Source organism: Rhinopithecus bieti, unplaced genomic scaffold, assembly GCF_001698545.2.
Source record: "Rhinopithecus bieti isolate Rb0 unplaced genomic scaffold, ASM169854v2 scaffold_66246, whole genome shotgun sequence".
NCBI classification, from domain to species: domain Eukaryota; kingdom Metazoa; phylum Chordata; class Mammalia; order Primates; family Cercopithecidae; genus Rhinopithecus; species Rhinopithecus bieti.
In genome coordinates, this window is record NW_016826110.1 from 1,248,035 (window position 1) to 1,273,000 (window position 24,966).

A 24,966-nucleotide genomic window follows, 5' to 3' on the forward strand; every position below is an offset into this window, starting at 1 on the left:
TATATATTTTTTTTTTTTTTTTTTTTTTTTTAAACTGAGTCTCCCTGTTTCACCCAGGCTGGAATGCAGTGGTGCAATCTCAGCTCACTGCAACCTCCACCTCCCAGGTTCAAACAGTTCTCCTGCCTCAGCCTCCCAAGTAGCTGTGACTGCAGGTGCCCGCCACCACGCCTGGCTAATTTTTTGTATTTTTAGTAGAGACAGGGTTTCACCATGTTGGCCAGGCTGATCTCCAACTCCTGACCTCGAGTGATCTGCCTGCCTCAGCCTCCCAAAGTCCTGGGATTACAGGCATGAGCCACCATGCCCAGCCTAATGATTTGTAATTTAAGAGCATATTATAAATGTCACCTTACTGATTTTCTATTGCAGTATCTTTGCCTTGGGCAGAAGATAAGCCTATGTTTAAGAAAACCCAAAAAGATGGATTTAATGTATATTATTATTACATAGACACCTACACTTGATAATGTATAGATGTTCAAGGAAAAACTATTCGTAGTGATTTTTTTGGATGGATGAGGGGAGAAAGACTTACTTTGAGAAGTTTTTATTACATAGTCTGTTATTACTCTAGTCCATCCACTTAAGCAAAAAGGTTATACTTTAGCTTAGCAGTTCACTGTTTGTACTATGTAAAGATTTTGGGTCTTTACATAGCCTGCTAATAAAAGGCTATCAGAGTTGTAGAATTCAGATATTACATAAGTGATGAATTTTAAAATTCAGGGCAAATTTTAGGGGGTAAAAGATGAAGTGTTTTGTCATCTAGGATTTAACAGTTAACTTTTTTTTATTATCAGACATAAACTATGTTGCCTTTATTTTACAGATTACAAGGTATGTTATAAGGAGCATAGTGTTTATATGTTAAAATGAAGTGCTATCATAAAGAACATTTTAGCCTAATGCATGTCTTTGATTGAACCTTTTTTTCCAATGTTAATGTTTTCAGACGTTTCTCAGAACTGAGTTGTTGGTAAAACTGATTATGGCATATCTTATGTTATACACTATTTTTCTTTCATAGGGATCAGACCCAGCAAGCTGGGTAATTTTAAGAGTTTTATTTTTGTGGAAATAGGTCTTAAAAGTACTTCCAACCCCATGTCATCTGGATGAGGACTCAGCTGGTTGATCGTCTATCACAGTTTGTTGGAAAGACCTATTTTTTTACATTCATATGCTTCTCAGAGTTCTGTTTGTAAACACTGTCAGGAGCAGAGAGTGTTAGGGATCTTCCACTTGAAAGAAAATGACAAAAGCATAAAATCACTGCTTGACTTGCCTGGGTTTTGTGTTCAGCCTTTCGTCTTAATGCCATTGAGGATTACTCTAGCTCACTAGAGAGCACAGAATGATGTTGTGTCAGCAAATCGAAAATAGTATAAAATGCCGTGTGCACCTCTCATTTCTGATTAACTACCTGAGACCTTTTCACATTAAAGTTTAGTTGTGTTTCAACTCTTTCGACACAAGATGTTCAAAGACCATGTACTTTTAACTAAACCAGAATTGTTTGTCTGCTAAACTTCTGCCTTGAAGGCACATTTAACCTGTGCCTGACCTTTAATCTCATTAATTTTAACAAAAATCATGACCTCTTCAATGACTTTATTTTTGGAAATTATAAATACTAACTGAATAAAATGTATGAATTTTTAGATTTTTGCTCCAGATTGCATTTCCATGTAATTTCACATTGCTGTGTACATTACACACCAGTGTATAGTAACATATTGTTAGTATGTTCAAGCTTTGTGTTGCATGATGGTAACTACAGAGTTTGCGGGTCAGTTGTTTGACAGAGGAATTCAACAGAGTGAAAGCTAATCCCATTGAGCTGGGTGCCCAGGTGCCCAGACTGCTGGAAGTGGGGCAGGATTGGGAATTGCTAAAATCTCTCTGAAGGCTAGGCAGGGGCTGCTCTCATGGAAGAAAGCAAGTGTTCCCCACCCCCAACACCTTCCCCACTGCCCAGTCCACACTTGCCAAAATATGCACTCTAAATGTACTAGAAAAAGGAAAATTTATCCTGTGGAGGAGAGGATCAAACAGAAGTACGTTGGATTCTTTCATTTTTGACCGAGGAAAGCTAGCGTAAATATTTAATCATAGAACTTGTGAAGGAACATGTACTTAAACTGAAATTTATTCTTCTTCAGTTTTCATGTGAAGTGTCAGCTAGCTATGACACCACTTGACATTTTTTTTTCCAGTTATGGTTATGAGAAGTTCATAGAAAAGGAAGAAATACATGTGAATTAAAATTTCATTATTAAAGCAGTCAAAATTATGCACATTTTATAACAAAACTATTCCTTGCGTTAGTTACTTTTTTCTAAGTTACCGATAGACAATGAAAAATGAGGCATGTTGGTAGACGGATGATTCACTTTGACTGATTTGAAATAATTGTGCTTTTTCTTTGCAGCAAACCCACGTTTCTCCTTTCTCTTTTCTTTTTTTTTCCTCTTCTGTCTTTCCTGTAATTTAGAGTACCACACGCTAGTTTGTACTGATTGCCTGGAAGTTGATTGCTAATAACAAACTGTCTATCCAAGTATCATTTTAGTCATTTGAGACAAAATAAAAATCTAGGAATAAAAGGCATGACATTTAAGTGAATAATGATTGCATACAGGGTGACATGTAAATAATTGATTCTCTAATAATTAATGAGAGAAAGTAGTAGAGGGATACAAAGAAGTATTCTCACCTACAAAATTTATAAACCCCTGGTTTGAACAGCAAGAACACATGAACATACACAGTTCTTGAGTTCTTTGAGTAATTACAGCAGCTGTCTGCTGGCCCTCTGCCTGCAAATAGGCCTGAAGGAAATAGAAAACAGTAGACAAAGAAGAACAAACACAAGCTGCCCGGTATACACCATCCCTCAAATATATGGTTAGAGATCTCAGAGGAGAGTACATTAGTTTTGGGGGTTTTGGGGTTTTTTTGTAAGCGAATAATCTCTGATAGCTTTGAAATAGTTTCTTTTAGGAGGAAAATCTTGAAAATAAAGTAATGACTCCTTTATTGGAAATAAAGTGTTGTCATGGGTGAATATATACCTAACTGGAGTTTGTTATGCCAAATACCAGAGCCCCTTTAAAATTTCTGTAATTTTATTAAATATTTTCTTAAGTACAGTAAGTACTCCTTACATGGATTGAACGGAAACAACTTGGCGTAAATGAACCCTCTCTTGATGATTCGGGATTGCCAGTATGTATACTCATGATTGCACCTTGTCTTAATACAGACTCTGGGGTTTTCTTTGTCTTCTGTAGAGGTTAGCTGTCTCCTCTTCCACTGGTCTTATGCTTGCATCTGTCAGCTCATTCTAACTTTTTTATGATTGGGAAATCAGATAATTAAGCTTACTGTGAATTCTGTGTTATGTAAGAAAGGTTATTAAGGAGTTTGAGTCTGGTAACTTTGTGGGAAGTTGTATTTGGATGCAGGAATCATGATTCCTTGCGTATTTTAGAGAGCAAAGTCTGTTAAGAAGTCTGACTTCTAAATACTGTAAATTATTATATATTGAAGGTACCGTGAAAGAATCATTGACTCCCAATTACTTAAAGCAAAATTTGACTTCTAGATTACATTTACTTAACATTTTTTATTCTTTTTTTTTTTTTGAGACGGAGTCTCGCTCTGTCGCCCAGGCTGGAGTGCAGCAGTGGCCGGATCTCAGCTCACTGCAAGCTCCGCCGGGTTTACGCCATTCTCCTGCGTCAGCCTCCCGAGTAGCTGGGACTACAGGCGTACAGGCGCCCGTCACCTCGCCCGGCTAGTTTTTTTTTTTTTTTAGTAGAGACGGGGTTTCACTGTGTTAGCCAGGATGGTCTCGATCTCCTGACCTCATGATCCGCCCGTCTCGGCCTCCCAAAGTGCTGGGATTACAGGCTTGAACCACCACGCCCGGCCAACATTTTTTATTCTTAAATGCTTCTTTCCATTAATGAATCAATTAATTCATGTGTTTATTAAGTATGACGCTACCTAATTTGCGTACCTATATATGTATTTCAGTACTAGCTTCCACCAGCTATGAAAAGGCAGTAATGCTGCTCTGATTCTTAAATTTAGTCTTTGGCTTTATCTGCATTTTGGATTGAGATGGTGGTGTTCACTTTTGGTCCCTGCTCTGCAGCCGCCCTTCCCTGTGAGCAACTGAATCTTATCCCCAGGCTCTCCTGGCTCCAGGGAAAGGGTAAAAGGAGTTTTGCACCAGGTCAGTGTTTTGCTTTTGTTTTGGGGCAAATATATATATATATAATATATACACATATATAAAAAATATATATTTATATTCTATGTTATATATAAACATATTCTATATTATAGATAGAACATAAACATGTTTATTAAATTTACATATATTACATATATCATTAACATATACTGATATATGCATAATCAATATATAATATATTAATATGTATCACACACATGCATATATATACATTTAAGATAAAAATGACTATATCAAACTCAATTCTGATGCAAACCCTGGCTACTGCTTATTCCCCATAGGGATAATAGCATTCACATTTGAATTAATTTCTTGCTGGAAATTAAATCTAGAAGAGTATTATTTGTGTTGTGATGATTTGGAAAACCATAGGTATGTTCTCAGGGAAATTGAAGAGACCCAGTGGCTTCGATCAGTGAAGCTGGAAAACATTTTTTCCCTCATTAAACTTTTTTTTTGTTTTTTGGTAAAATGTGCATAAGACCTAACATTTTAAAGTATACAGTTCTGTGGCATTAATTACATGCACATTGTTGAGCGACCATCACTAGCCAGCATCCATCTATAGAGTTTTTTAGCTTCCCCAGCTAAAACTGTACCCATTAAACAGTAACTCCCTATTCCTTTCTCCCAGGCCAGTGTTTTATTCCTCATATCTGATGCTCAGCTAGCCAGGAACTTGTAGCTCTTTGCCTTATTCGTTTGTCCAGAACCCCTGGTTTAGTAACTTGTCTTGTACACTTTTCAGGTTTGGGCTTTTCTTTCTGTCTCTAGTACTTCCTATTCTTTCAGTTACCCGAGTTCTGGACTAGTGTCCTGGGCCCTTTTGCCAGCTGACTTTCCTTGGTTTTGTCTCCCGTTACTTGCCTTGATTTCCTGTTTCTCTGACCTGGTGACACACATTTCTGATGGTGACAGCTTTGTTGGACCAGTTCTCTGTTGCCCAGTGGCAAGCTTTAGTGTTCTGCTCATTGGCTTCTAGATTTCTTCCCAGGTCAGTCTGCTCTTCCCACAATTGCCTTTACTTCTGGGTCAGGTCTAGTGCTAGTCCTGTCCAGCCAACCCAGCTCAGGGTGTTGAACCAAGCCTTGTCTGACTATATAAGAAATAGCAAGAATATTTAAAATTTCAGACTCGCCTTTTTTTTTTTTTTTTTTTTTGAGGCAGGGTCTCACTTTGTCATCCAGCTGGAGTGCAGTAGCACGGTCTTGGCTCACTGCAGCCTCAACCTCCTGGGCTCAAGCGATCCTCTCACCCCAGCTCCCCAAGTAGGTGGGACTATAGGCATGTACCACCGCACCTATTTTTTTTTTTTTTTTGTAATTTGTGTAGAGATGGGGTTTTGCCATGTTGCTCAGGCTGGTCTCAAACTCCTGAGCTCAAGTGATCCACCTGCCTCGGCCTCCCAGAGTGCTAGGATTAAAGGCATGAGCCACTGCGCCTAGTCACTTTTTAAAAATGGAAGACCATGGGAAGTGTACCGCACAAGGTACTAGATAGTATTTTGCTTTATTTTAAGTTGTGACGTTGAAAAATGAAATATCAAATTGTCAGAAATATAAATAGAAGGAAAAATACTAAAGACAATTAACTAGCTTTCTAAAATTATTTTGAATTAGTGATTTTCGGGTGAGATGGGGTCTCACTTCATTACCCAGGCTAGTCTCAAACCACTTTGAGCTTAATTTTTTCCACCTCAGCTTCCCAGAGTTCTTGGATTATGGGGGTGAGCAACTATCCCTGGCTGAGAAAGCATTTCTTATTTCTGAACAGACATTTATGTGCTCCATGGTAGTAATTGCATAGATTTTATTTATATTCACAACAACAATAAAAGGAGCAAGAACAGTTATGGAAAATTTTAGCCAGAAAATATATCTCAAAATCTTCTAGAAAAAAATTAAAAATAGCTGAGTATCTTTAATTTAGGTCCATGAAGACAAATAATAAAATTTTTTAAATGCTTAAACTTTATAATTTCCAATTTTTTTGAAGCTTTTACAGAATATAGACTTTTATTTTTATTTCTTCATTTTTTTCCAAATGTGTTATAACAAACTAAGAATATGGACTTCTTAAGATTCAATAGTAATATTTTGCCTGCCTTAAACTACTGATGCAAATATTGCTAACATATATCACAGATACTACATTGCCTGACTGTTAGGCTGGGCATGGTGGCTCATGCCTATAATCCCACCACTTTGGGAGGCCAAGGTGGGCAGATCTCTTGAGCCCAGGAGTTTAAGACCAGCCTGGGCAACATGACAAAACCTTGTCCCTACAAAATATACAAAAATTAACCAGGCGTGTTGGTGTGTGCCTATGGTCCTAGCTGCTTGGGGAGTTGGGGCAGCAGGATTGTTTGAGCTCAGGAGGTTGAGGCTGGAGTGAGCCATGATTGCACCCCTGCACCCCAGCCTGTGCGATGAAGTCAGACCCTTCACACTTCACACACCCAGGGAGTTACAAACAAGCAAACAAAAAACAAAACAAAAAATACATTACTTGACTATTAGAAAACAAATTAGTGTCCCACATATTTACAGATAACAAATCTGTGAATTTGATGTTTCTAAGAGAAATATAATGAAACTTCAATAATAAACAAAACTGAGGGAAGTGAAGAGACAATCCATATAGGTCTATATTTATTAAAGAGATTTAATCAGTAATTAATAGCCTTCCAAAACAGAAATCCCCAGACCCAGATGTAATTCTACTGAACACTGAAGGAAGAAATTATATCAATTCTCTACAGTCTCTTTCAGAAGGTAGATGCAGAAGGAATACTTTGTAACTTACTCTATGAGGCTAGCATTAACCTAATACCAAAACCAGATAAAGACATTACAAGAAAAGGAACTACAATATCTGTCATGAACATAGATATATAAGTCTTACCAAAATATTGTCCAATCAAATGCAACAATGTATAAAAGAATTATACACCATGACCAAATAGAATTTATCCTAAGTATGCAAGGCTGGTTCAGTATTGAAAAATCAATTAATGTAATCCATCACAGCAGCAAGCTAAAGAAGAAAAACTATATGGTCATACCAGTAGATGCAGAAAAACTATATGGTCATACCAGTAGATGCAGAATTTGACCAAAATCAGCACCATTCATGATAAAAACTGGCAGTAAACTATCAATAGAGGGGACTACCTCAACTTGATAAAAAAAAACCTACCCCAAATCCTACAGATAACAACATACTTAATGGAGAAAAGAGAAACTTTCTCATTAAGATCAGAAACAAGACAAGGATGTCCCCTCTCACCACTTTTTTCAACATTATACAGGAAGTCGTAGCTAATGTTATAAGACAAAGAAAAGAAAAGGTATAAAGATTGGGAAGGAAGACATAAAAATGTCATTGTTTACAGATGACATGATCATGTACATAGAAAATCCAAAAGAATTGACAACAAAACTCCTGAAAGTTTTTTTAGTCCTTATTAGTCAATTAGCAATGTTGCAGGATACAAGGTTAATATACAAAAGCCAATCACTTTTCTATATGGCATCAACAAGTGAAACTAGAAATTAAAAACACATTTCCATTTACATTAGCACCTAAAAAAATGAATACTTATATACACACACACACGCACACACATATATGGACCTATATACTAATAGCTATAAATCTAACAAAACTTCCAATATCTGTGTGAGGAAAACTACAAAACTCTGATGAAAGAAATAAAAAACAAATAAATGGAGAGATAATCCATGTTCGTGGATAGGAAGGCTCAATATTGTCAAGATGTCAGTTTTTTTTCCAACTTGATCTATAGATTCAACACAATCCCAATCAAAATCCAAACAAGTTGTTTTCTGGATGTTTTAGTCCATTTTTGCATCACTATAAAGGAATATCTGAGGCTGGGTAATTTATAAAGAAAAAAAGGTTTAATTGGCTCACAATCCTGCAGGCTGTTCTGGAAGCATGGTGCCAGCATCTGCCTGGCTTCTGGTGAGGCCTCAGGGAGCTTTTACTCATGGCAGACAATGAAGTGGGAGCAGGTACCTCACATGGCAAGAGCTGAAGCAAGAGAGTGAGGGAGGGAGTACCACAGACTTTTAAACAGCCAGATCTCATGAGAGCTCATTCATTGTTGCAAGGACAGTACCAAGTTACTCCTGAGAGATCCGCCCCCATGACCCAAACACTTCCCTCCAGGCCCCCCCTCCAACATTGAGGATTACATTTCAACATGAGATTTGGAGGGGACAGACATCCAAACTATATCAGTGTATATTGACAAACTGATTCTGAAGTTTGTATGAAGAGGCAAAAGCCCCAGAATAGCCTACACAATATTGAAGGAGAAAAACAAACTAAGAGGACTCACACTGTCCAACTTCAAGACTTATGGTAAGGTTGTAGTAATCAAGCCAGTGTGGTGTTAGTGAAAGAAAGACAAACTAGATTAATGAACTAGATTAGAGAGCCCAGAAATAGAACCACATAAATATAGTCAAGTGATCTTTTGACAAAGGAGCAAAAATAAGAGAATGGAGAAAAGACAGTATTTTCAACAAATGCTGCTGGAGTAACTGGACATTCACATGCAAAAAATGAATCTAGAAACAGACTTTACACTCTTCACAAAAATTAATTCAAAATGGATCACAGACCTAAATGTAAAACACAAAACTATAAAACTCCTAGAAGAGAAAATAAATCTGGATGAACTTAGATTTGGTGGTGACTTTTTAGATGCATTCTAAAGACACATTATATGAAAAAAAAATTCAATAAGCTGAAATTCATTAAAGTTAACTCTGCTCTGGAGAAGACACTGTCAAGAGAATACGAGGCAAGTTACAGACTAGGAGAAGATATTTGTGAAAGATGTATCTGATAAAGGACTGTTAGCTAAAATGTACAATGTACAAAGAACTTTTAAAACTCAATAGTAAGAAAATGAATCATTGGATTGAAAAATGGGCAAAAGACCTGAACAGACACTTCACCAAAGTAGATATACATATGGCATATGAAAAGATGCTTCACTCACATGTCATTAGGGAATGGAAATTAAAGTGAGATGCCACCATCTACCTATTAGAATGGCATAAATCCAGAACACTGACACCCCTAAATTCTGGTAAGAATGTGGAGCAACAGGAATTCTCATTCATTGCAGGTGGGAATGCCAGTGGTACAGTCACTTTGGAAGACAGTTTGACGGTCTGACAAAATGAAACATACTCTTACTATATGATCTAGTGCATTGCTTGGTGTTTGCCTAAGTTAATTGAAAACATGTCTTTCTAAAAACCTGCACATGGATTTATAACAACTTTACTCATAACTGCCAAAACTTGGAAGCAGCCAAGATGTCCTTTGAACTATATGACATTCTGGAAAAAGCAAAACTACGAGATAGTAAAAAGATCAGTGGTTGCCAGAAGTTAAGGGGCAGGGAGAATGAATAAGTTGAACACGAGGATTTTTTTGAACACTGAAATTACTCTGTATGATTCTGTAATAGTGGATACATGTGATTAAATATTTGTCCAAAACCATGGCATAGAACACCAAGAGTGAACCCTGATGTAAACTGTGGACTTAGGTTGATCATGCGTGTCAATGTAGGTTCACTGATTGTAAGAAATGTACCCCTTTGGTTAGGGATATTGATTGTAGGAGAGGCTGTGCTTGTCTGTGTTTAGGAGTATATGGCAACTCTCTGTACTTTCTGCTCAGTTTTGCTGTGAACCTAAAACTGCTCTAAAAGTCTTTTTAAAATGGAAAGAAATTATGAAAAGGGAAAAAACATATAGATACTTGCTTAAATATTGAAAAGTCCTGGGATTATTGTGTCATTCTCTTGTATCAAGCCAGAAAGTTTTACTTTTTCTTTGTAATTGATTAAATATTTCAGATAATCTTTTAAAAATTAGAAAATAGGCCAGGCACGGTGGCTCACACCTGTAATCCCAGCACTTTGGGAGGCTGAAGTGGGCAGATACCTGAGGTCAGGAGATCAAGACCAGCCTGACCAACAGGGAGAAACCCCATCTCTACTAAAAATACAGAATTAGCTGGGCATGGTGGTGCACGCTTGTAATCCCAGGTAGTCGGGAGGCTGAGGCAGGAGAATCACTTGAACCCGGGAGACGGGGGTTGCGGTGAGCTAATATCGTGCCATTGCACTCCAGCCTGGGCAACAAGAGTGAAACTCCATCTCAAAAAAAAAAAAAATTAGAAAACAAGATCTTATAGAAACCTTTATTTATTACTTCCAACATTATTAACAAAAAACTAAGTAGTGGAATGACAGGTGAAATGATTAGTTACATTTGGGAAAAAACGTAAAACACTGGCTTTTGCAATTTTTCTTATATTTTCATTACATTGAAAAGCCCCCTCTCCAAGAGATGGTGTCAGGAGTGCAGTTATCCAGATGGTGACTTGGGATGGAGTCAGTGTGATGTGCCAGTTTGACTGGCATCTGACAAATTCTCTGACATATACTGAAATAAAACTTGAGAATATTTTCATCCATAAACCGCACACATACATTCACACATCTGTATCTAGGCTTTAATTGTTCATAGCATTTCCCCCCTTTTAATTATGAAAAATGCTCTAGAAGGACCCAGGCCTTCATTTGAATTGTACTAAGTACATTTAGACTAGTCCCTTATTCATAGTAGACAAGTGCTATTGTGATAACCTGCTTATTCTGAGTTCACCAGGGAGAGGTGGTAGCTTGGTGTTCTTTGATTTGGTTTCTTCCCCCCCCGCCCTTTTTTTTGAGACGGAGTCTCGCTCTGTCACCCAAGCTGGAGTACAGTGGCCCAATCTTGGCTCACTGCAAGCTCCGCTTCCTGGGTTCACACCATTCTCCTGCCTCAGCTTCCTGAGTAGCTGACACTACAGACATCTGCCACCACGCCCAGCTAATTTTTTGTATTTTTAGTAAACAGGGTTTCACCGTGTTAGCCAGGATGGTCTCGATCTCCTGACCTGGTGATGCACCCGCCTCAGCCTCCCAAAGTGCTGGGATTACAGGCGTGAGCCACCGTGCCTGGCTAGTTTCTTCTTTGGAGAATGGGTCATAATACTAAATCCTGGTCACCACAGGACAGTAGAGATTTTTTATGGGATTTTGGGTTTAAGGATATAAGTGTTTTGTCTTTTGCCCTTATTTGCATTGTTCTATAAAAATCCATTTTGAGGAAGTGGGGATTTTTGAGAGCATTAAAGCTGCATCACAAAAATTAAGTAATAATTGTGCTAAATTATGCATGTGTTAAAAGTAAAACCTTAGACAAACGAAATTGTGTAAAGAACTTGCAAATCGGGCAGTCCCCGAGCCAGAATAGGTTGAGAGAGACTCCGGCGCTGTGCATGGTTGAAGGTTTGTGGACAGAGAAAGGAAAATGATGTACAGAAAATGGAACTGAGGTACAGAAACAACTGTCTTCATTACAGCTTGATGTTTTGAACCTTATTTGAATATGATATGAACAATTGGCTGCCTTTAATTGGCTGAAACTCAGTGATTGACACAAGGGTAGGTTATAGTCTTTTTACACATCCAGTCAGGTCACAGTTCACTATGCACGGAGAAACTTTTAGGCAGAACCTAAAATACATAAGGAGGCAGCTTTAGGCTAAACTTAATTTAACATGTTATTATGAAAAGAAAATATTTTGCATACATAATTTAATTCTATTTAAGTAGGGTTTTATTTAATTTTAAAAGAGGTTTATACCACTTTTGGAAGTAATAGATTAAAATCTGCATAATGTTTCACTGTAATTTACAGAATTAGCATTTACTCAAAATTTTGCACCATTCTACAAATAATCATAGGTTAAAGCATATCTAGAGTATTAGCCAAGCAGTCATATAGGATGTTTTGTCTTTGTGTGAATTAGGAGGTAAAGCTCACAGTTTTCAAATGCAAATAATTCTTCATGGCAAGATGATGCAAATATGTAAGAGAAATAAATATTGAAAGGAGAGTAGGAGGGAAAGGCAAGAGGAGAGAAGGGTAAAATAGCAGAAAGACTCCAGATGGAGGTGAGGAGGAGCTGCATTAGTGAGAGAGGAAGGCAGGAAAGGACCTATCAGAATAGAGGTTTGAGAACTAATAAAATGGCATGAAGAGTCTGGGCATGGTGCCTCATGCCCATGGTTCTACCACTTTGGGAGGCCAAGACAGGCATATTGCTTGAGCTCAGGAATTTGCGACCAGCCTGGGCAACATGGCGAACCCCATCTCTACAAAAAAAAAAAAAAAACACACACACAAAAATACCCCAAGAATTAGCTGTGTGTGGTGACACGTGCCTGTAGTCCCAGCTACTTAGGTGACTAGGGAGAGAGGATCACTTGAGCCTGAGACGTCAAGGCTGCAGTGAGCTGTGATTGTGTCATTGCACTCCAGCCTGGGCAACAGAGTGAGACCCTGTCTCCAAAAATAAAAAAAAGGGCGTGAAGAAAAAGCAGTTAACACTTATTGCATGCCATGAATTGCAGCAACACTTTCTGGTACATTACAGTGTTATCTATCTTATTATCTTCATTTTACAGATAAGCAAACTTGACTATATTTATGTCACAGTGTGAGTTAATGGTGGGACCAGGGTTTGAACTCATACTGTTTACTTTTCTATTAGTGCTTACTGACTCTCACCGTGAGCTAATGTTGATACTGAAGATACTACAATTACAAGCAAGATACGGTCCCTGTCCTCACTCTGTTATTCCAGTGGGGAAGGTGGACTGTTATAGGTGCTGTAGGATGAGGAATGTAGTAGGAGAGTTCCCGGGGGACGATGCCTTAAACTGACTTGGCATCAGGGAAAGCATCGCAGATAAAGTGGATCCTTATCTGAGAACTGAAGGACAAGTTGACTGAAAGGACACTGTCTTTTTCTATAACTTACTGCCTCATTTTTTTTTTTTTTTTTTAAGACAGGGTCTCGCTCTGTCACCCAGGCTGGAGTGCAGTGGCGTGATCGCAGCTCACTGCAACCTCCGCCTCCTGGGTTCAAGCGATTCTCCTGCCTCACCCTCCTGAGTAGCTGAGATCACAGGTGCATGCCACCACGTCTGGCTGATTTTTGTGTTTTTAGTAGAGATGGGGTTTCTGTTGGCCAGGCTGGTCTTGAACTCCTGACCTCAAGTGATCACTTGCCTCAGCCTCCCAAAGTGCTGGAATTACAGGTGTGAGCCACCGTGCCCTGCCCTACTGCCTCATTTTTTATTTTGTTTGGTGTGTTTTTCATCTTTTGTCTCATTTTTTTTCTTTATTTCTTTTTTTTTCAGTCCCTTGCTTATAGTCACAGTAACTATCTTGAGAAAAGTTCTCAAATCTTTATTTATGCCCAGGGGTTTCTGCGTAGGCCCACGCCTACTTCTTGGCTTTCCCTTGAATTACAAAGGACTTGAAATGAATGTTGGGTAGCTTTCCAGGAGCTGGACCTGAATGAAGGAGGCAGAGAGATAAGGCAAGCTTATCTGATGCAGCTGCAGACTACATGTTTGATGCCTGATTCAAAACTCTGTGTGTGTCATCTCCTCTTCTCCTTGGGGCACTAAGACAGAGTGAAATTGGTATAACTAAGATGACTAATTGCGTTTTAGATTATATGTTCTTAATTTAGTAATTAGGAATGAAAATAATTATTATTATATCATTAGGAAAGAAATGGTTGACTTCATATCAACATACACACACACTCACATTTTTAAGAAACTTTTGTGTCTGTCCTACTAAAAAGAAGCATAATTTTATCACAGTAAGACTTAATTTTCATCTTTTCTCCCCTACCCATTGCTGCTTCCTTTGCCAATTACAGGACTTTCTTTCAGCATATGATTAAAAGTGAGAGGGAAAAGGAGGGCACAATGTGTTCCAGTGGGCAACAAAAGGATGAATGAAATTCCTGTAGAAGATAAAGTGGGTGGAAGGGCAGAGGTCATTTAAACTCTGGACAGGAATGGCTATTACTTGGGGTCAGGCAGTGGGGGTGGGGATGAAGGAATGCGGTTTCCTTTTAGGAAAAAAAAATAAAACTTGAGGACTTAAATAAGCAATTCTGGGCTCAATCTTTACATTTCCAAGTGTGCTTTTATTTTAGTATGTTTCATGTTACCTAGTGCATAGCATCCTACCTGCAGATGTGGAAGCCTGGCAAAGTAGAGTCTATGCTCATTCAATTTTGTTTTGGTTCCCATCCCCCTCCTCCCAGGACCCTGCTTCTCTCTTTGGTGCAGGATGCCCCCACCCCTACTGACACCCCCCATGGTGTCATTAGGCCTGTGATCTGAGTCCAGCTCTGCGGGGAGAGGTTCGCTTCTGTGAGGACCCTTTAGAAAGTGGCACCTGTATAAACAACTGTCTCTTGTCCTCTGTTGAGTCTTGGCATTTGACATAGTAGACAAGGAGTTAAGAAAAAGGGAGCTTTCTAAACAAGTGTCTTACATAGAGGTAGATTGACTGGGACTGGCCCAGCCATCACATTCTAGAATTGGTTTATCTTCACAGCAAAGCTCGAAGCATCCAGAACCTGGACTGCCTCAAAAATGAGAAAGACCACTGCAGAGCTGACCACATACTGTGGATAGAATTCTAGTCTTTGCAGTTCTTCTTAGGGTATTATTGATTCAGAGGCCACAGTCTAATCCTAAAAGGTTTTGGTATATGCCTTGTTTTGAAATGTAGGAATTTTGGTTTAGCAGATGGTATAATATCCAGAAATTAGATCTCGTTTCTCTTTATTATTTTAAAATTGCTTATTTATTTGAGATAGGGTCTTAGTCACCTAGACTGGAGCACAGTGGAATGATCATGGCGCACTGTAACCTTAAACTCTTGGGCTCAAGTGACCTTCTTGCCTTAGCCTCCTGAGTAACTGGGAGTACAGGAGCATGCCACCATGCCTGATTAATTCTTTTAGTTTTTGTAGAGATGGGGTCTTTTGGCCAGGCACAGTAGCTGATGCCTATAATCCCAGCCTGTTGGGAGGCTGAGGCAGGAGGATTGCTTGAGCTTAGGAGTTTGAGACCAGCCTGGGCAACCTAGCAAGACCTCATCTCTACTTTAGAGAAGAAAGTTAGCCAGGCATGGCAGCACCCGCTTGTAGTCCAGCTCTTTGGGAGGCTGAGGTGGGAGGATGGCTTGAGCCTGGGACATCAAGGCTGCAGTGAGCTACGATCATGCTATTGCACTCCAGCCTGGGTGACGAGTGAAACCCTGGCTCAAAAAAAAAAGAGAGATGGGGTCTTACTATGTTGTCCATGCAAGTCGTGAACTCTTGGCCTCAAGCAATCCCATTTCTGCCTCCCAAAGTGCTAGAATTACAGGCATGAGCCACTGAACCTGGCCTCTTTCTTTTTATAATAGATAATTCTCCATTCATTTTGTCGTTGACCTTACTGGTTTTTTATTTCCCACTGGTAAAATGAATGCAACACTACGTGTAATTTTCTTATGTCTCCCATGGCTTGCGTGTTTTCCTCTGTGCACCCTATAAAGGTTAGACCTTTGATGCACCCAAGGTATCCTGTTAGCTTGAGGCAGGGATTCTCTGTATAATTTATCTTAGTAGCAGCAGTGATGAACACTGTGCATAATAAGCACTTGTCCCAAATGTTTCTTGACTTAATTTATTTCAAGTGAATCCCTTGATGGACTTTTTTTGTTTTTATATAATTTTTAAAATGTTTTGTGGAGATAGTGTCTCACCATGTTGCTTAGACTGGTTTCAAACTCCTGGCATCAAGCCATCCTCCCACCTTGGCTTCCCAAAGTACTGGGATTATGGGTGTGAACCACGCCTCTTCCCCCAGCCCCTTGAGTGGATATTAGACCCTAGGGCAGTGTCGGCAAACTCCTAGGTGGGTGTGGGTCACTAAATGATTGCAAAGGGGGATGAATCCAGTGGGACTTCAAACATCCATTTTAGATTGAATCATGTGTGGCATGCTAAGGTATCATTTTCAAATATTTAGAAGTGCTGTCATTTATAGCGGTGAAGATTTCATAGGTTTTATCCTAGTTTCCTAATATTCTCTTGAGAGTTGTGATATGCAAAAGATGCTCTTTAGAACCACTGTTCTAAAATCCTTGAAATTATTGATCTTAAAAGAGACTTTTCTTTGTCACTAATGCTTGCATTTGCTGTGTTCCCTAGTTTTATCACTATGTATTCCATTTAAACTATCAGTTAAAAATATGAATATATTGTTTTTGTAGTGTTAGCAGTGAAGGAGGGAACCAGTTGTAAAAGGCCCAAAATATAAATGTCCCTAATGAGCCAAAATTGCTTTTTTCAGAGGCTATTTTTGCCAAGGATTTGAAATCTCCTTTGGATGCTTGTTTGTTTTCTCAAGTCAGGATATGGGTTTTGTACATGTCTGTATCTGTGGTTGAGAAATTCTTTAAATATTCCTGGGGTTCTCTTTTGCTTTCCTTGAGTCAGAAAAAATTCATTGTGTTGGTATGGTACGTTGGTAAATTTCAAGAAAGGAAAAGAGAAATATATTAGTCCAGCTAATGTCATTGGGCTCCTTTCAGAGTGAAAAAATATGCCAAAGATTTTCTGACAGGTGTGTATTTGTCAACACTTTAATGAGAGCAAATGGGAAAAAGTAACCCAAGAAGGATATGCTCAGTGCTGCACTGTGCTCTGGAGTTTAGGGCAGGCAGTATGTTGACATGCCTAGAAATTGGCCTGCATTTTTCGGTGATTTGATCTTATTTTTACAAAACCAATTGTTAATATAAAAGAGATAGTGCTTGGGAGAGTTGTCATGCTTATTGCTACCTTATCTGTGAGATTACAAAAATATAAATTAGTTTTTATGATAGAAATCCAACAAGTCATTTCTGTTTCTCCAAAGACATACACATGTGGGGTTAATTTCAACCTGATTCATAGGTCCTCTGATACCCGAACACACAAAAAGCATATGCAAAAAAGCTAGACTTATTGGCATTAACTTTCTTCCAGCTCTTGCCAACAAAGAAATACTATGTAAGAAATCTGAATCTGGTTTCAAAACAAATGTCAGAATTTTAAAACACCGAATTTACTGGAACATAAATAGTGCATTTAATGAAGCTATTTCCCTGACTCCCTTGTTACTCTGTCAGCACATCAGGTAACTCCACTCCATGTTGCTAGTAAATTTCCATTTTAATATATGATTCCTCCTTTTCCTTAGTTTACTAATGATTGATTGACTCAGAAAAAGAAACTTCAGTCTTCTTATAAAGCCTTTTTAAAAATCAGCAAGCAACTTCTTAATATTAGAATTTGTTTTTTCAAATGTCAGAAACAAGATAAAATATGAGCTCAGACTCTTTAAAAGGAGAAGGTGGCCAGGTGCGGTGGCTCACGCCTGTAATCCCAACACCTGGGAGACTGAGGCAGGTGGATCACGAGGTCAGGAGATCAAGACCATCCTGGCCAATGTGGTGAAACCTCGTCTCTATTAAAATGCAAAAAATTAGCCGGGCATGATGGTGCATGCCTGTAGTCCCAGCTACTCAGGGGGCTGAGTGAGGTAGGTGAATCACTTGAACCTGGGAGGCGGAGATTGCAGTGAGCCAAAATCGCGCCACTGCACTCCAGTCTGGCGACAGGACAAGACTCAAAAAAAAAAAAAAAAAAGAGAGAGAGGGTAATATATGTGATAACCAGGTAAGAGTTAGTGTAATTTGTGTAAACTAATAGTGTATTAAATACTTTACTTCCTGCTGTTTGTGGTATATACGGAGTGTTAAACTTGGTTTACTTTGGGAAGTTTTTTGATTGTTGTTGGAAGAAAGAGACATTGTTATAAAAATAAGTTGTTTTGATTTTGAGGGGGATAAAACCTTTGACAGGATGATTGAATGAAATGATATGCTGGAAATTTCATTGAATTAGTTTGATTAAAAGAGGACGCACACCTGAAACTTAAAAAGAAACTACAGTACTCGGAACCTTTGGGAAGCACCTGAGGAACAGTGCTGCAGTCTGTAGAAACTTAACTCTGGTTTCATCATATTCTCTTGGGATCTGTTTGTTTTGGTTTATCTCATCTCATTTGATAATCCACCATGAAGTTTTACTTACCCTTGAGTTCTTTTTCCTTAAAGTTTAAATGAGGTTAAAGTAAGTGAGAGGGAGTGAAGAGAGATGACTGGTATTTTTTGAATGCCTTCAACGTGCCAAGATTATGCCAGGCGCTTTCTTCATAGTAGTCCTGTGGGATAAAAAGTTTTAATTCTTGTTTTGTAAAAAGTAACTGTTGAAGGTCACATAGCTAATTAGTAGTGCAACCAGACTTTAAAACCCTATCTGTTTAATACCAGTGTCTGTATTAAACACAGTGTCTGTGTTATTTTCTGTAGTGTGCTTCTAAATACATAATTTTGTAGAATCACAGATCTCTACTATCTTGTAGGGAGTATGGAAGAGCAGATCAGAAATTATCTCTTGACTAGGATTAAGAAAACTATGGAGATTATTCAGTCATTCGTTTCACAGTTATTTTTGTGTACCAGATACTGTTCTAGGTATAAGTGTATCTTCAACCAAACAAGCAAAACAGCTTACATGCTTTTCTATCATTTAAATATTCCATACACTTATAGAAGGAAATTCTTGTTTCTGGTAGGGATTGCAGAGCAATTATAACAGAATTGCAGGATTTTTTTTTTTTTTCTTGAGACAGGGTCTGGCTGTGTTGCCCAGGCTGGTGTGCAATGGTGCCATCTCAGCTCACTGCAACCTCCGCCTCCCAGGCTCAAACCATCCTCCCACTTCAGCCTTCCAAGTAGCTGGGATTACAGGTACACACCACCGTGCCTGGCTAATTTTTGTATTTTTGGTAGAGGTGGGGTTTCGCCACATTGCCCAGGCTGGTCTCGAACTCCTGGATTCAAGCGATCCACCAATCTCAGCCTCCCAAAGTGCTGGGATTACAGGCATGAGCCACCATGCTTGGCCAATTCTGGTATTTTTTTTTTTTTTTTTTTTTTTTTTTTTTTTTTTTTGAGACGGAGTCTCACTCTGTTGCCCGGGCTGGAGTGCAGTGGCCGGATCTCAGCTCACTGCAAGCTCCGCCTCCCGGGTTTACGCCATTCTCCTGCCTCAGCCTCCCGAGTAGCTGGGACTACAGGCGCCCGCCATCTCGCCCGGCTAGTTTTTTTGTATTTTTTAGTAGAGACGGGGTTTCACCGTGTAGACCAGGATGGTCTCGATCTCCTGACCTCGTGATCCGCCCGTCTCGGCCAATTCTGGTATATTTTTATTTGCTGTTTCAACTATAAAGAGCAAGATGCTTTGAGTTATGAGTTGATACTCTGTGATACACCTTAGCAGCTGTGTGAATGTGTGGCATACTAAATAACAGCATGTTCTTAAGTGTTTTCTGTGAGACATTTGATCAAATAATTTTGGAAAATGCTTATTTAGCATTTTCTCAACAATAAACAGGTTTCTTTGCTGCAGAACTTCTCAGAGCCCTTCCATGCTTACCATATACCTTTTTTTCTCCAAGAGCCATCTATCCCAAATAGTGTTCAGGAGAATATACATTACTATCTAGATACAGAATGCTATGTCTCCTTCCTTTAGATATACACATTTTAAATTGTTTTCCTGCTCAGAAAACACACAATTTCCAGTTTTTCAAAGTTTCTTTCATTGAAGACCACCTCAGCATTTATAATGGTAAATTTATTAAGCTTTACTTTAGGTACAAAGTTTAAGTATCTGATGACAACAATATATCTAAGGGATTCAAAGGGGTCAGGTTTTCTTTTTGTCATAAACTATTTCTCCACTTTCCTGAAGTTACTAGGTAAAATTATTGTGTTATTTCTCTAGAAATAGGGAGTTACACAGGCTTGGAATTAACTGATGCTTTGGTTTCTGAAGGTAGGTATTTACTACCCTTGTGTTTTCAGAGGTTCAGACAATTGTCACTGTGCTATTAACCCAAATAATAATTATAAGCTAGCTGTAAGCTGAAGGCTTTTATTCATTATAAATTGTCCTTTAAAAGGAACCACATCCCCTCCTTCAAATGAGATGGTAAATTAAAACAGTACTGCCTAGCCTGGACTTCATTTCTCATCCACACAGAGGCTCACTGTTTGAGGCTTTAAAATGTGTACTCTATTTGCCTTGATATGTGGACACAAGAGAAAAATAGGGCTGAGAGTAAAGGCTGACCTCATACCAAGAACTAGCCTCCTACGGAGGGAGGTAAACATTACACTGAAGCATCAGGATAAAGAAACAGTTTTTGTTAGGGCCAAAGCACTAACACTATTCCTTGTCTTCCCAGCAACAAGAACACAAAGTAGGCCCTTAATAAGTATTTGCTGGATAAGTACTTCCGTTGCAACTCTGTATCTATATCCTGAGGTCAGAGATAGCTGTAAATTTTGGGGGAGCGAGATTTTTTTTTTTTTTTAAGCTGACAGCGTAGTCTCTCATTTAATTCTCACAACATTAGGAGATACTTTTTCATTTTGCAGATGGGTAAAGAGAAACTTGAGAACATTAGATAATGTGTCCAAAGACTCCCCTCTCATAGCTGTCATAGCTGGGGTGTGAACCCCAGTTCACTGACACTGATACAGGTCCGTGCAGTTTGAACCAAGTATCCTGTGCTACTAGGTTTCTCTACTTGCCTCTGTAGCGATGACAGATGGGTTTTCTGTGTTAAGACCTCATCCCCAGGATTTTTAATAGTAAATCTTTGACTTACATTGGAAAAAATAAAATCAACATATGATTTCAACTGGGAAATCAGAGCCTCAGGAGAAGTCAATAGTGTTTTCTCTGTGACTTCACAGGAAGTTACCATGGAAATGATTATGGTATTATGAATACAAAATTATAACTTTGGGAAATAAGCTGCCTAAAGATACAAAATACTAAGGAATAGCGAAGTCGTTGTTATGAGAATGGCTTTTAGATTTTAGATGAACACACTCAGCAACATGAAGTCTAAATGCCTAGTCTCCTTTAGCATTCCTGAAACATCAGTGTTAAATTATCCTTTTAACTCTCCCTGGTTTTGTTACTACTTTCAGAACTTGTTGACAGTAAAATAATTCCCATGTGTGCCTATGTGTTTTTAGTTTGGCAAATATTGTTTTTTACAGATCCTCCCTGCCCTAGCCCTCCTCTAATCCCTTCTTCAAAGTGTTCCCAGTGGAGATAAATTGTTTCCTGGTTTTTGCATCAACAAATTCCCTGCAGAATAAGTATCGTTAATTGTTAAACCCAGCTCTGGCAGTAGATGGAGAGGCCGTGGTGAAAACCTAAATGTAATTTTTCTAATAGAAACTTTAATTCCAGATTTCATTGTTCCTGCTATTTTTCACTAAATTTAATCTTTTAAAATGTTAATTTTAAAATATTGATCGTATATTTTAAATTTTATCATAGAAAAGGTTTTTTTTTTTCTTCCAGATTGCCAGTAATCAGAAATGGTGACAATACTGTATTATTGTTTGCCATCTTAATTTCTTTATATTTGGAATCCTGTAGTGTTTTTAAAATTTATTTAACTGACATTGTGTCTGACTGGCTCCAGAGCACACTGAAGACTTCTGTTCTCTTTCTGCTGTCATTTTACTTTGAAAGGGCCAAGTATTCTAGACAGGGACCTCATAGCTGTTCTGACCCATTAAGCTTTAGAAATTCACCCGTCTACTCATCTCAGTTGGGATGGACTCTTCTGGAATCTAATGTACCTGTCTCACCAGACTACTCTGGTATCTAAAGTATCTTCCTAATCTGTGATTGGGAAGAGAATAGTGAATAGACGGCCGGGCGCGGTGGCTCAAGCCTGTAATTCCAGCACTTTGGGAGGCTGAGACGGGCGGATCACTAGGTCAGGAGATCGAGACCATCCTGGCTAACACAGTGAAACCCCGTCTCTACTAAAAAATACAAAAAACTAGCCGGGCGAGGTGGCGGGCGCCTGTAGTCCCAGCTACTCGGGAGGCTGAGGCAGGAGAATGGCGTGAACCCGGGAGGCGGAGCTTGCAGTGAGCTGAGATCCTGCCACTACACTCCAGCCTGGGCAACAGAGGGAGACTCCGTCTCAAAAAAAAAAAAAGAATAGTGAATAGCCGTGGAACTTTCTTTTAAATAAAAAGATTTTTAAATGGTAAAGGGAGCACATAGTCGAGCTGGTCACAAATGTATGTGCCAGTGTATCACATAGTAATACATGTGATACATATGAAAGGTATATGTAAGTTATAATACTTGTTTTTTTCCTCACATTATGTTTTTTGTAACATGATGTTTTTTCTCACATTATGTTTCTGATTCATCCCTGTTGTGAGCTGTGGTTTATTCTTATTTACTTACTTCTTTTTTCTGAAGTAAATATTTTCTAGTGTTTACTTTGACTCATGGGTTATTTAGAAATGCTTTAAAAGTTTCTAACTATGGAGATTTTATTTTATATACTTGTTTTAACTTAATTGCTTTGTGATTAAGGGGCATGGTCTATATAATACCTATTGTTGGAACTCCATTGAGACTGGTTTTGTGGCTTAACATATACACAGGTTTTGGAAATATGTATGTGAAAACAGTGTGTACTCTTATTTTGGCATATTACCCATGTCCTCTGCATCAAACATATTTTAGAATCTCTGACTATATGTTGGGTCATTAATTTCTACTGTTTTTATTAAATTTTACTCCATACATATTTGAGGCTATTTTAACAGATGTTTAAATACATGGAATTAGTGTACTTTCCTGTTAAATTTACCATTATGTAGGTACTCTCTTTATTCCTGTTTTTGGATGGAGTCCATTTTAAAATGATAATGATACAGTACATACCTTTATTTAGGTTCATATTTGCCTGGAATATTTTCTCATGTTTTCTATCTTTTATGTCTTTATGTTTTAGGTTTGTCTCTTATAAAGAACATACTGCTTCATTTTATTATTTTAAAATATAATATCTAATTTTTAAATGGTAGATTAATTTACATGTATTGTGCTTGCTCAATGTTTGATGTTGTTACTGTCTCCTTACCTTAATACTTTATTTATATTTGTCATACCTTTTTATCTATTTCCCTTTCTCTTTTATTGTCTTTCTTTTTAAATTGTTTGAATTTTGTTTGTTTTCTTATTCCCAGTGGGTTGGAAGCTGTGACAGAACCTCCTAGCTGCTCTCAAAAACGTATTAGTCTCCTCTGTTTTTTTTTTTTTTTTTTTTTTTTTTTTTTTTTGCGTGTACACTAAGCCACGTTTTCCAGGACCATTTGCTGTTATACATTACTTTGTGACTGAGATCTAACCAGTGGCATGTGAACAGAAGTGACTTTCACCATTTTGGGGCCAAGGCTTTTAGGGAGTGCTTGAACCTCATCCATGCCCCTTTTCACTTTCTGCTCTCTAGATGCACAAGATGATAAGACCTTAATGGTTGGTGAAGCCTCAAGATGGTAAGAACCTGAGTCTTTGAACCTCTGTGTAGAGAAAAACCACCTGCCAACCAAACATTAGACTGTTATGAGAATGACGTGTTAAGCCACTGAAATCTGGGAGTTTGTAACAGCAGCTAATGTTTTTCTAAATGTAGAAATTGTACACAGTTTTTATTATTTTATGGGTACCCTTGAAATTGACCGTGCATACCTAGCAGTCTAAACCTAGTATTAAATGCCTCCCGAATACCATGAAGATCTTCAAATACAACTCCAGTTGCTTCTCTCCTACTTTACATGCTGCCCTTTTAAAACCCTAGATTTTATTACTGTATTATTGATTGTTTAGGTTTGCCACTATTTTACCAATTTATTTGCTTCCTTTTCCTTCTTACAGCTCAGACCTGCTTTCTAGAAGTATTGTCCTTCTTAAAGTATTCCTTTAGAATCTCCAGTGGGCAAAATCCTGCTGGTAATAAGTCCTCTCAGTTTTTATCTGTCTACACAGGTCATTATTTTTCTCTTGTTCTTGTTTTAAGTCTAAAGTGATGTATTTTCTCTCAGCACTTTAAAGATATTTCCACAAACTCTTGACCTCTATTGTTTCTGTTGAAGTCTGTTTTCAGCCTAATTGCCATTTCTTTGTTAGATGATCTTTTTTCTCTTGTAAAGTCTTCTCTGTGTCTTTGATGTTCTGCAATTTTATGATAATGTGTCTAGGTGTAATTGTAATTTCTTTTTATTTATTCTCTTTAGTAATCATTTTGCTTAATATACTTATGTATACATGTGTAAAGATTTATACAAATTAGATGCTCCAAAAAAGATCATTTGATTTATTTCCATAGAGAATGTATTATTTCTAATAATGTAAATATGTTTCAAAATATACAAATCAGGATGCATGTATTAATACATACATACTATATTTAGCATAATATAAAAAGCAAAAACAAGTACATGTATTTTGTGGACATTCACAAATGTGTATATTTTAAAGTATACATTTATATTTACTAGTCCTTTGGAAAATTACAGCATATTAAGCGTGAAGAATCTGCTGATTTAACACTCACGCTACTATTTGTAGACTGCAGTACAGAAGGAGAACACTAATATTAATATAACTGGGGATGTTAAAAGTATTCATTCTGGGCCGGGCGCGGTGGCTCAAGCCTGTAATCCCAGCACTTTGGGAGGCCGAGACGGGCGGATCATGAGTTAGCGAGATCGAGACTCATTCCT

General features: G+C 38.2%; 1 protein-coding gene and 1 long non-coding RNA gene across 4 annotated transcripts in view; one reads left to right on the plus strand and one right to left on the minus strand.

Moving 5' to 3' along the window:
• LOC108522858 (uncharacterized) overlaps positions 1 to 18,499 on the minus strand; it is an 88,777-nt gene extending 70,278 nt beyond the window's left edge. For 2 of the 3 annotated variants that reach the window (XR_001883623.1, XR_001883622.1), the window contains exons 1-2: positions 18,374 to 18,499; positions 2,351 to 2,486 (exon numbers count right to left, since the gene is read on the minus strand). This is a non-coding gene — a long non-coding RNA (uncharacterized LOC108522858). The remainder of the gene's footprint in view (positions 1 to 2,350; positions 2,487 to 18,373) is intronic. The other variant, XR_001883624.1, reaches the window with a different exon arrangement.
• The window catches only part of SH3RF1 (SH3 domain containing ring finger 1), a 191,813-nt gene that overhangs the window by 55,830 nt on the left and 111,017 nt on the right, over positions 1 to 24,966 (plus strand). The gene's annotated exons all lie outside the window — the stretch shown is intronic.